Below are 11,897 nucleotides of genomic sequence, written 5' to 3' on the forward strand. Positions count from 1 at the left end.
CATTAGCAGTAAAGCAAATGGAAAGCATTTGTAGTGAAACTAAATGTTATCTACATTGTTGTGGTAAGCATCTACAAGAAAAGCTTTATTAAGCACCTGCCTGTGCTTTAGGTACCTTAATAGGCAGCTGAGATCCTGAAGTCCTACTGACGAATGAAATGACATGAAGGAAACCTAAGGAACATATGTAGCCCATTAACACACATAACCCATTAACCACCAACACAAGGCAGCCTTTGACAAGGACCAAGTGAGAGAGGCAAGTAATAAATGTTCTTTGAGTTGAGGGTAGAGAGACATCACTCTGAGACAGACGAAAAAGATGCGTTTTGCAGTAAACTGTGTTTAAGTTGGAGCCTTTACAATACAATTTAGGTGAGTGGGGAGAGGAGGAAGGGCATCTTAGAATCTATATGGCATGTTCAGTCCTCCTTCTGGAGCTTCTATCCAGCCTTATTGCATCGCAAGACTTTAGTCTACTTGTATGATTTGTCCTTCCAGCTAAGTCCTCTGCCTCCTTAAGCCTGTGAAGATGATGAAACTGTTACTCTACTTAAGTTATAACGGATAATCTGTATCAAAAAATAGCTCATGCTTAATGTGAGCATTCCCAGTGGGGCTATTTCAGTCTCAAGTTATATTTGCTCCAAGAAAAGCACACAGTGAATCACAATGAAGCTGGGGGAAAAAACGCATCAAACGGTAAAAATAGCACTGTCTTCCAAGTATACACAATTAAGGAGAATTCTGGGGTTGCGGGTGACTTGTAGAGAACATGTGGGCACAATTTAGTCCATCTTTATTAGCTCTACATTGCAAATCAACATTTCCAAAAAGAACTTTTAAATCATTCCCTTTAGTGCTGCAATATTAGGGTCACTGAGGCCAGGATCTCCTCACTTCGATTATGGACAATCCTTTGTCCCTTGGTTTTCAGCTCTGGGCACAGAAAATTGCTGAAGGCAGAAGGCAGGCTTTGTTGTTTCCTCTTGCCTCAGGGGCCAGGAAAAGTAATTTAATTCAATTAAAAGTTGTACTTATCCATAATATATGCTACAGATTTCTGACTTGCAACAAAACATTCAGTCAAGTTAATTTAAAACTCTTCTTGATGTCCCAAATGTCCTCTGAGGTTACAGTCTTTCCTACTGTCCATCTAGTTGCCCAAGCAGAGCATTCAGAATTATTTCTTATTCCGCCCTCTTATTTCCTCCCTGAATTGCTCAAATACAAATGGTCACCAGGTGCTGACAATTCTTCCCCCTCAGTATCTCTGGCCTCTGCCCCTTTCTCGCAGATCATCCCTAGATTATTGTAATAATAGTTGTAATTAACTGCTTCTAGCCAGTTTCTCTCCATCATGTCTCCTAAAATCCTCACTCTATTCAGTTGTCAGATGGAGCTTCTAACATTCCTTTGTCCCTCCTCCTTCCTCACTATACCACAAGGTCCTGTTGGGAGTCATGGTTAGTAACGTTGTTTCACAGTGCCCCAAACATGTATGTTAATTATATGAACAAAGAGAAAATGTTTTCTTCAAAACTACAGTTGTGTATCTAATTTTTATCCAAACCTCTTCCTTTTGAATTCCAGCCAAATAAACATCTAAACAAAAGGAAACAAAAAGACATCAATCCTTAATGGTAGAGATAACTACAAAAACGCATTTGATAGTCTTCCCTACTTTTTAATGCCTGTGAAATGAAAGGAAAATGTCAAAATAATGAATTCAATTCTGTCTGTGCTTAAGTTAGGAAAGTTTTAAATCTCAAACTATAACTCCAAATAAAAGGAGCCAGAAAAAGTATAATTTAAAAAAATTTATTTCAACCAAATTGAAAGTTGATAACAGAAATAAAACACCTTTGAAGCTTCTGGGCCCAGTGAAGATTTTGCAGAATGAAATGGCAGAAAAATATTTGTACTTCAATAGTATCAAATAAAAGCGTAGGTTGGAGGATATGAGTAAGTTGTGTGGAAGACATGGATCCAATCTGCTTCCTTGCTGAAAAGTGGCATGGGTTAGCACTCACAGGGAAAAAGTAAGTTCTGTGGCCAAATAACATTGTTTTTCTGGTATCCAAAAACAGATGACTGAGATGCAGAGGTAAGTATATTTTAAAAGGAGTACATACCACAGATAACTGCGCAGGCACAAATATAAATTGAAACACCAAACAAAAATTACCAAGCTATTAGGAATCACCTTAACTCACCTTCTCACCTGAATATGGAGAAATAAATCTAATCATCAAAAGCATCTCGCACAGAACAAGGTGAGCCCCAATCTGAAAGAGACTGTCCCAAGCAGATTAGGAATTTCATTAAAAAATCCTAAATGGAAAACCTCCAACCAAAGGAGGAGGAGAAAAGTTTAACATAACTTTTTTTCTCAGTGATTAGTAGACCAAGAAGAAGAAAAGGGTTTATTGCAAATAATGCTATTAATAAAGTTGACCTAATAGAGTAATTCTCTAAATCTACATTGCACCTGAATTACAGAAGGATTTCATTTAAAAGACAGAGGCCAGGTCCAACAAGACCTATGTCATTAGAATTAATGAGAGTGTGACTTGCGTATTTTGATGCTGATCCTGAGATTCGCCAAACTAATAAATATACATCCAAATATATATTATACCAAAAGAATGCACTTTATAATCAAATGTCCATGATACAAAAATCAACCTAAATAAATTAAACCTAAATAAAATCAATGAAAATAGTGAACATATTATTTGCCCAGAAGGCAATATAATCCTAAAAATAAATAACAAAAGTATCACATCAAATTAAAAACTAAAACAAACAAAAAAATCTCTTCTGAATAATTCTTGGACCAATGATGAGATCAATGCCAGAATCTAAATTTTGAAATTTCATTGAGATATAATTCTAATGCCATAAAATTCACTGATTTAAAGCATACAATGTGTTCTTTTTCATTATATTTACAGGGTTATGCAACCATTACCACTAATTTTAAAATATATTCATCTCCCCTGAGAGAAATACATAACCATTATCCTTCACTTTCCTTTTTTCCCAGAATCCACCACACCACTCCTTGCCCTCAGCCACTGAAAACAACTAATATACTTTATGTCTCTGTAGCCTTTAAATTACAGACATCTTATATAAATTCAATCATATAGTATACAGTTTCTTGAACTATTTTCTTTACCTTAGAATAATATTTCAGAGGTTCATCCATGTTGTAGGATTTATCATTACTTAATTTCTTTTTTATTGCTGAATAATATTCTTTGGTTTATCCATTTTGTTTATCCATTCATCAGTTGATAGACGTTTGAGCTATTTCCATTTTTCTTTATTATGAATAATACTGCTATAATAATTCATGTACAAGATTTTGTGTGGACATATGCATTTAGTTCTCTTGTGCATATACCTAAGAGTGGAATTGCTGAGTCATATAATAACTTTATTTTTAACGTTTTAAGGGAACACCCAAGTTGTTCTGTAAAGTAGCTGCAACATAGTAAATTCCAAGCAGCAATGTATGAAGGTTCTGATTTCTTAACATCCTTGCCAAGTCTTTTTATTGTCTCACTTTTTTATTATAGGCATCCTAATGGGTGTGAAGTTTTATTTTACTGTGGTTCTTATTTACATTTCCCAAATGTTAATATTATTGTGCTTATTAGCCATTTGTGGATCTTCTTTGGAGAAATGTCTATGCAGATCCTTTGCCCATTTTTAAATTGAGCTATTTTTCATTTTATTGTTAAGTTGAAAAAATTCTTTATATATTTTGGATACAAATCCCACAAGATGTATGATTTGCAAACATTTTCTCCTGATCTGTGATTTATCTTTTTACTTTCTTAATGATATCATTTGTAGCACATAAGTTTTCAATTTTGATCATTTCCTAATTATCTATTTATTTTTCTTTTGTTGTTTGTCCTTTTGGTGTCACATCTAAGAAACTACTGCCTAACCCGAAAGTCACAAAGATCACTCCTATGTTATTTCCTTAGAGCTTTATATCTTTAGCTCTTACATTTATGTCTCTGATCCTTTTAGAGTTAATTTTTCACATGCTGTGAAGTCAAACTTCATTACTTTCTGTGTGGATATCAGTTGTCTCAACACCATTTGCTGAAAAGACTATTCTTCCCCCATTGAATAGTCTTGGCACCCTTGTTAAAAATCATTTGCCCATAAATGTAAGGGTTTATTTCCCAAACTCTAAACTTTCTTCCATTGATCTATATGTTATATACTGTCATATTTGGATAGCAGTGTTACAGTATTTAGTTTACTGTAATTTTGTAATAACTTTGCAATCATGAAGTAAGACTCTTCCAAATTTATTTTTCTTTGTCAAGATTGTTTTAGTTCTTCTGGGCTCCTTGCACTTTCATATGAATTTTAGAATTAGTTTATCAGTTTTTGCAAAATGCCAGCAGGGATACTGATAGAGATTGTGTTGAACCTATAGATTGAATTTTGGGACTATTGTCATTTTAACAATATTGATTCTTCCAGTCCATGAATGTGAAATTTCTTGCCATTTATTTAGATCTTTAATTTTGTAACATTATTTTGTAGTTTTCAGAGTACAAGTCATGCACTTCTTTTGTTGAAGTATTCTGTTCTTTTTGATGGTATTGTAAATGAGATTGTTTACTTAATTTTCTAATTTTTAATTGCTAGTTTATTTTTTATGTGTATTAATCTTGTATTCTGAAGCCCTACTGAAGTCTCTTATTAGTTCTAATAAAAGTTGTATTTGTTTTGTGGATTCCTTTCTATATGTAAGAGCATGTCATCTGCATATGAAGATAGTTTTGTTTCTTCCATTCCAATCTGAATGCCTTTTGTTTCTTTTTCTTGCCTAATTGCTCTGGCTGGAACCTCCAGTACAGTGTTAAATAGAAGTGTTCAGAGTAAATGTCTTTGCCTTGTCCCTGATTATTAGAAAAGTATTTGGCCTTTCACCTTTAAATCTGATGTTTACTGTGGGGTTTTCATAGATGCCCTTTATCAGGTTGAGGAAGTCCCCTGCTATTCCTAGTTTGCCCAGTGTTTTTATCATAAAAAGATGGTAAATTTTGTTAAATATCAAGTCTGTTGAGATGATCATATGATATTAATCAATTTTCACATGTGAAATCAAGCTTGCATTCCCTAGATAAATTTCTATTTGGTCCTTCTTAATAGTTTTTTCTTTATTGATATTTTGTATTCGGTGAGATATTGTCATATCTTCCTTTAATTCTTCAAGCATGGTTTTCTTACCTCTTTGCACATAATTATAGTAGTTGCTTTGGAGTTTTTGTCTGCTGAGCTCACCATCTGGGCCCTTTCAAAAGCAGTTTCTATTGTCTGATTTTGTTGTTGTTGTCCTAACCTGTTTGTTTGTTTCTTCCTTCCTTCCTTCCTTCCTTTCTTTCTGTCTTTCTTTCCTTTTTTCTTTCTTTCCTTCTTTCCTTCCTTCCTTCTTTCCTTCCTTCTTTCTTTCCTTCTTTCCTTCTTTCTTTTCTTTCTTTCCTTCTTTCTTTCTTTTTTTTCATTTTCTCTGCATGCTTCATAACGTTTTGCTGATAACTGGATATTTCAGATATATATTGTAGCAACTCTCAGTATGCTCCCCATCTTTCTGGGGATTTTTGTGGCTAATGATTTCCTAATCATTTGTTTCTTTCTTTCTTTCTTTGGTGAGTAGACTGAACAACTTCTGCAAGCACTTCCCACAGTGTGCAGAATCAGATGTACCTGCACAAATGTTCCCACTTTGGTTTCTGTCTTTTAGCTTGGCTACCTGGAAGTCACTCCTGGGTCTACATAAATCACCCTGTCTGTCTGCAGTGTTTCTTCACTGCACTTTTATTTTTTTTTGGTCAATTACCTCTTTTGATTATCCATGTTTTAAAATGTCACATGCATTGGGAGGTCAACTCAGTGCTTTGTGGCCTCCTGGAGGGGTGGGATGGGGAGGGTGGGAGGGAGGAAGACGCAAGAGGGGGCAGATGTGGGAATGTGTGTGTATGTGTAACTGATTCACTTTGTTGTAGAGCAGAAGCTAACACACCATTGTGAGGCAATTATACTCCAATAAAGATGTAAAAAAAAAAATGTCACATGCATTTATCACTGGGAGATAAGGAGGCAACACAAGTATACCTGTGCGCTCTTTGTGTATAAACTGAATAACAGATATGCTGTGATCAGTCACTGGGAGACTTTGACAGAAGTGATATGATTGGTCACTGGTCATAGTGCACATCTGTTATTTATTTAGTGATTGATGGATTGATGATGCAGCAGCAAAGTGTGTACTTTATGGAATTTCTCCTAGTTAATATATCATGGTAACTGAAATTTGAACCTTTTTATCAGAAAATTGGTATTATTTAACTAAACTGGTAACTGAAATTTGTGCATATCAGAACTATGGAAAGGGAATATATACACATATATATGTAATTCCACATATTAGCTAAATTTTCTAATTTAATAACCAGCCATTATTGATGATTATTTCCACTAAAGGACTTCTGAAGTATTTTCATTATTTTTCAGTGCAGAAGTAGCTTGCACCTGCGCCCCAAATATGCACATATACACACACACAAAGCAGAAGGAAGTCATTAAATATAAAATATATCTAAACTTATAAAAAATTGATAGCTATCAATATTCCAACTTAAAATCTTTGAGAAAGCCTTTACCTATTTCATCCAGAAAAATGAAAGCTAACACTATTCCACACTCCACCAAATAATGTTACTTTCTAATAAAACTGATTGCATTTTTCACAAGTACAAATCAGATTTAAAATATAATCAAAAGGGAATATAATCGGTAGAGTAGAGAGTGCCTGAAGATTCACTGCTAGATCTTATTGAAGCCAGAGTATACGGGCAGAGAATCTGTTACCTTGCTTTTTAAGGACCTTTGACTTATGAAATGTAAGAACTTTGTAAAGTGCTTTCTAGCTTAGATTTGGTTTCTGAGCTGCTTAGGTTAAGAATGATCACTTCAGGCAAGGCCATAAATAAAATTATTTTATAAAGACCAAATATCAACTGAACAAAGTTTACTGCTTGTCTTGCTTCACTTGCCTTCAGATGGCTGATCAGAGTGAGCTTTTCACGTTTTTTTGGCAATCCCAGTCTCTTGTATCACCAATTGCTTGATAATTGCAACTAAAAACAAATGTGCTGATCTCTATGTACCATGAAGAATCTCTGCGATATTTGTCAGAATTTGAATTTTATATGCATCCTAGATCTTAAATTTTTGTCCTTTTAAAGTCAAGTCGGTTGTTGCAGCACCCCTGGGACCTACCCAAAATTCCTGTAGTAGGCAAACTACTCATCCTCATTCAACAGGGACAGAATGCCTTTGGGGAAAATTTCATCATCCTAGTGGAAACCACCCACATGGTACTGGTAATCTATCTTCCTGAGAAACCACTGAAGAAAGCTACTGTGCTTATAAATCCCAATTGTGGCAAAAGGTGACACAAGATTTTCTTATCAGCCTGTTCCAGTGTCTTATAGTCATAAAATAAGCTCCCTTCTTAAATGATCTTCTCAAATTACTAAACAAAATAAAACTCCTGGGGCTTCCCTGGTGGCGCAGTGGTTGCGAGTCCGCCTGCCGATGCAGGGGACACGGGTTCGTGCCCCGGTCCGGGAAGATCCCACATGCCGCGGAGCGGCTGGGCCCGTGAGCCATGGCCGCTGAGCCTGCGCGTCTGGAGCCTGTGCTCCGCAACGGTAGAGGCCACAACAGTGAGAGGCTCGTGTACCGGGAAAAAAAAAAAAAAACAAAAAACAATTAAAAGACAGAGATTGGTAGAGTGGACTAAAAAAACCCACAGCTCAAATATATTTTGTTTATAAAATGCAAGCCATAAAGCCCCAAGGGCCTTTATCCAGCTTTAATAATTCCCTAAGCCACTGCGACATCATTTTTTTTTCTCCTTTTGAGTTCCCTTTTACTTCTGGCATCTGAAGTTTTTCTTTCAAGCTAGGTTTACATGTTATCTATTAGGAAGTTATTTCTATGGATTTTAATATGTTGTATTTTACCACACTGCTAGATCTTGAATTCAGTTTTAATAGAGACTACAAAGGGTTTTTATGATGTCCTAAAAATGTGGGAATTAATAGGACATCAACCTATTATGGCTCTGAAAAAATTGTGCATTTTATGGATACACAACACATTTCTCAAAGGGCTTTTCTCATCAACATTAAACCTTCATTCTTTTTTAATGTAATTCCATAAAGATTTCCAATTGACCAAGAAAATCTATTTTCCCTTTCTTTAATAATAAAACTCCTAAGTATTAGCTGGATACATGGATGTCTAGCTGGAAACTATTTTTCTCCCTCTCCTTTGATATTTGCTACAGCGGTTTATTAAGTACTGGCCACTGGTAAGTGAGCAGGTGTGATGTATGCCATTTCTATATCAAGACTGTAAAAAAGAATGAATGTTCATGTGATCCTCCAGTCCATTTTTCTGCTTTTTACCAACTGGGAGATAATGAAACCTTGAGCCACTAGCATCATTGGACCTAGAGATGGAAGCATATGTTAAAAATGTCAGAGATGTCTTTTATATCATGGAATTTTGGAATGTTAGGTGAGAGAAATAAACTTCTATCTTGTTCAGGACTTTATATATAGGGGTTTCTTTGTTTTAATAACTTAGACTTGTACAGCTTCAGGAACAGAGTAAGCTAGGGCTCAGGAGCACTTAGTGAAAAAATGGAAATGAAGATCCAAGGAAGAGTAGATTGTGAAAATTAAGTTGGTCATGGAGACTGATCTCCAAGAGGCAGTCAGACAAACCAATCTTTACTTCCAATCGAAAGACATAGTTTGGTGTGTGTGTGTATAATTCTTTGGGTTTTGATATATACAGTGTGTAGTCAACATCAAAATCAAGATAAAAAACAATCGCATCACTCCCCAAAATTCAACGTTTCTCCCCAGTCCTAGCTTCTGGCAAACACTAGTTTGCTTTTTGTTCCCATAATTTAGGCAGCTATATGATTATTATTATTATTATTACTATTTTACTCCTTATAAATTGTGTTTCTGAACTAATACCATGACCTAGAGGAAAGATCCTACTTCCATGCAAGGAGAAAGCCTTTCTGGCAGGAAAGAACATGCTAACTCTAGGGAGAGATTGGCATGGAGTGCATTGGGTGAGTGAACCTGAAGAAGCACTGTTAGCTTGAGCAGAAGCTCCCCCACCTGCCCACCTTGTCCCTATCCAACTCCCTTACCCCTCCACACACAGCAAACAAGCCCTGACATCACCCACCAGACTCCTTATAGGTAACAATGCCTACAGAACACACCATCGAAGAGACCCTCAAAGGCACACCCACATGAGCTGACCCTTCCATGGAGGTGTTCATATCTCCTAAACAAGGAAGTAAACAGGTTTGGGAACAATAGAATAAAAAACAAAGGATGTTTGATTATTCCAGCTGTCTGGTTGGGTGTGCTCTCTTTCCTTGTACAAACTGTGCTTCTAGTGAGATGAAGGAAACTGTCATTTAAGTTTAACCTGAAGTGTCCTCTTTGGAAGTCTAGATTGGCTTTTCCCAGAAACCGTTTCAGCAGAGAGTGAGAGCCAACAGAGGGGGCTTTCCTGAGGGTACTAGAAAGGGATCTGAGAGGAAGGAACATACTCCTTCTCTTCTCTCTCGGTTCAATTACTGGGACAGAAGCCATCAACTAGAGCTCCTGAAACTGACTTTATTCCAACCCCAATCTCTTCAGGATCTGATGATAACACAAGGGCTCCATTTACTGAGAGGCAAGGTTACTTCTGGGAGGTGAGTTTTGTTGCCAGAGGATTCTGTAAATAAAGTTTTATCAGAATACCACCACACTTTCCATTCCTTTACAAGCTTTTGCACTACAGCAGTAGAATTGAGTAGTAACAACAGAGATAGTATAGCCTACAAAGTCTAAAATATTTGCTATCTATCCTTTTGTAGAAAAAGTTAACACCTGGTATAGGTAGAGAAAGATTCACCACCCATCCCTAGCAGGAATGAGGCTTCTTATCAGGCATTCCAGGTGTCAGTAGAAAAAGTAAGTGCTAAGTAGCAAACTGCCGCAGAACTCCACTTAACTTTCCCTGTAATGCCAAGACCACTGGAAAATAAGTGATCCAACAGTTGAATCTCATTGTCTAACCATTTTGCTTATTAAAATATTAACCTGAGATAGCCCAACAGCTTGTTAACAGAAGACAAAAAAAAAAGTCAATCAACCTGTACTGCAGCTAGACATAACACGAAAAAATTCTTGACTGCTGTCCAATTTGTGCATAAGTCTACAATAATTATTCCAGATTTTCCTCAGTTATGTAACTTAGATTATCTTTATTTCTCCCATACTGGCTAAAAGTTGTGTGGAATTTGAGTTGGAAGTCAACCTATGGGAAGAGGACAAGAGTAACTTGAAATGGTCTGGGGAGAGTAAAAGCTAACACTTCTATAAATGTTCTTCACATCTTGGACTATTCCTAACCTTGTGCATAATGTTCACATCTCCTTTCAAATTTTATTCATAGAGCTGCCAAAGGTAACACAGGTTTTCTTATTTAAATGTAACCCTCTTCATCACCTTTTTCCCTCTACCCACTTCTGCCTGTCATTTGCATAAGCATTTATCCTTTGACTCATTATTACCTTGGAGTACATCCTAATGTCACAAAGAAAATACACATTCAACAATCACTGTTAATTAGAATATTACAATATTAACATATGGATATCTATATATATTGAAGGATAGAATAAATAATTATTCATAGTAATGTTATTAGAAGTTAAGTTTTTCAATATAAGAAAAAATTAAAATATAAAATCTTACAAGTAAAAAGGCTGTAATGTTAAATTTGAATTAAATTTTATAATCTTTTGATTTACTTTTCTTTTTTAAAAGGAGTACATGTTTCCCAGCTCTGTACACTACATAGGTCAAGGAAAAAACCCCAGTAAAGTGAGGCCAGTGAGCAGCACTGATTCCTAGATTACAGCCTCTGAGCTCCATAATTTCCCCCTAAAATGCACCAGCTCTTTGGAGAAAAGGCTAATTCAGACCCGGGGAAAGAAATGTGTAAGAGTAACCTGGGACATCTTGACAAACCAGAAAGCAAGGAAATGAAAGACACTGTGAAGACATCTCCAAACCATATTGTTAGGTGAAACAGGCAGATCACAGAAATGTAAAAGTATACAGGAGCTAACAGGATGAAGCTGTCAATGGCCAAAAATGGAACAATATCAAAAAGATTAATGAGAGAAATGGGTTAAAATACATAAAAATCATAATAATATTTTTAAAAATTACTTATTGGTCACTCTTGGAGGTTGCTGTGATACTAATTATTCTAAAATTTGGCAAATAAATACAAAAGATCATGCACTTACCTTGCCTTTCCTTGGGGACTGTAACTAAATAGTTGATAAGAGAATGTTCCTTTTTTTATAGAGAAATTATAGCTTATAAGAGCAGAAGTAATGATGGAATCAGAAAAATCATTTCAAAAATTCTAATGAAATTGTACACATAGGCAATGATTATCAATGTCTGCTAAAGCCACTGAAAGAAAGATTTCTGGGGAATTTTAAATGAAGTTATCAGGTTTACAACACCAGAACCCATGTATCATTTTCCATATTATTAAAAGTAATATTTATTCTGGTGTAATGCAATAATAAATATATAGCTTCACCTATGAATTATTCTAGGTCCTCCCTCAAAAAAAAATAGACCGGCATTTATTCAAGCTTCTATATCTATCAAGTTTATAGGAAATAAATGGATAGCGGAACTCTTTAAACAATACCATGAGGTTGCCATCAGCAAAATACACAGTGA

Source organism: Stenella coeruleoalba (assembly GCF_951394435.1).
Source record: "Stenella coeruleoalba genome assembly, chromosome: 10".
NCBI classification, from domain to species: domain Eukaryota; kingdom Metazoa; phylum Chordata; class Mammalia; order Artiodactyla; family Delphinidae; genus Stenella; species Stenella coeruleoalba.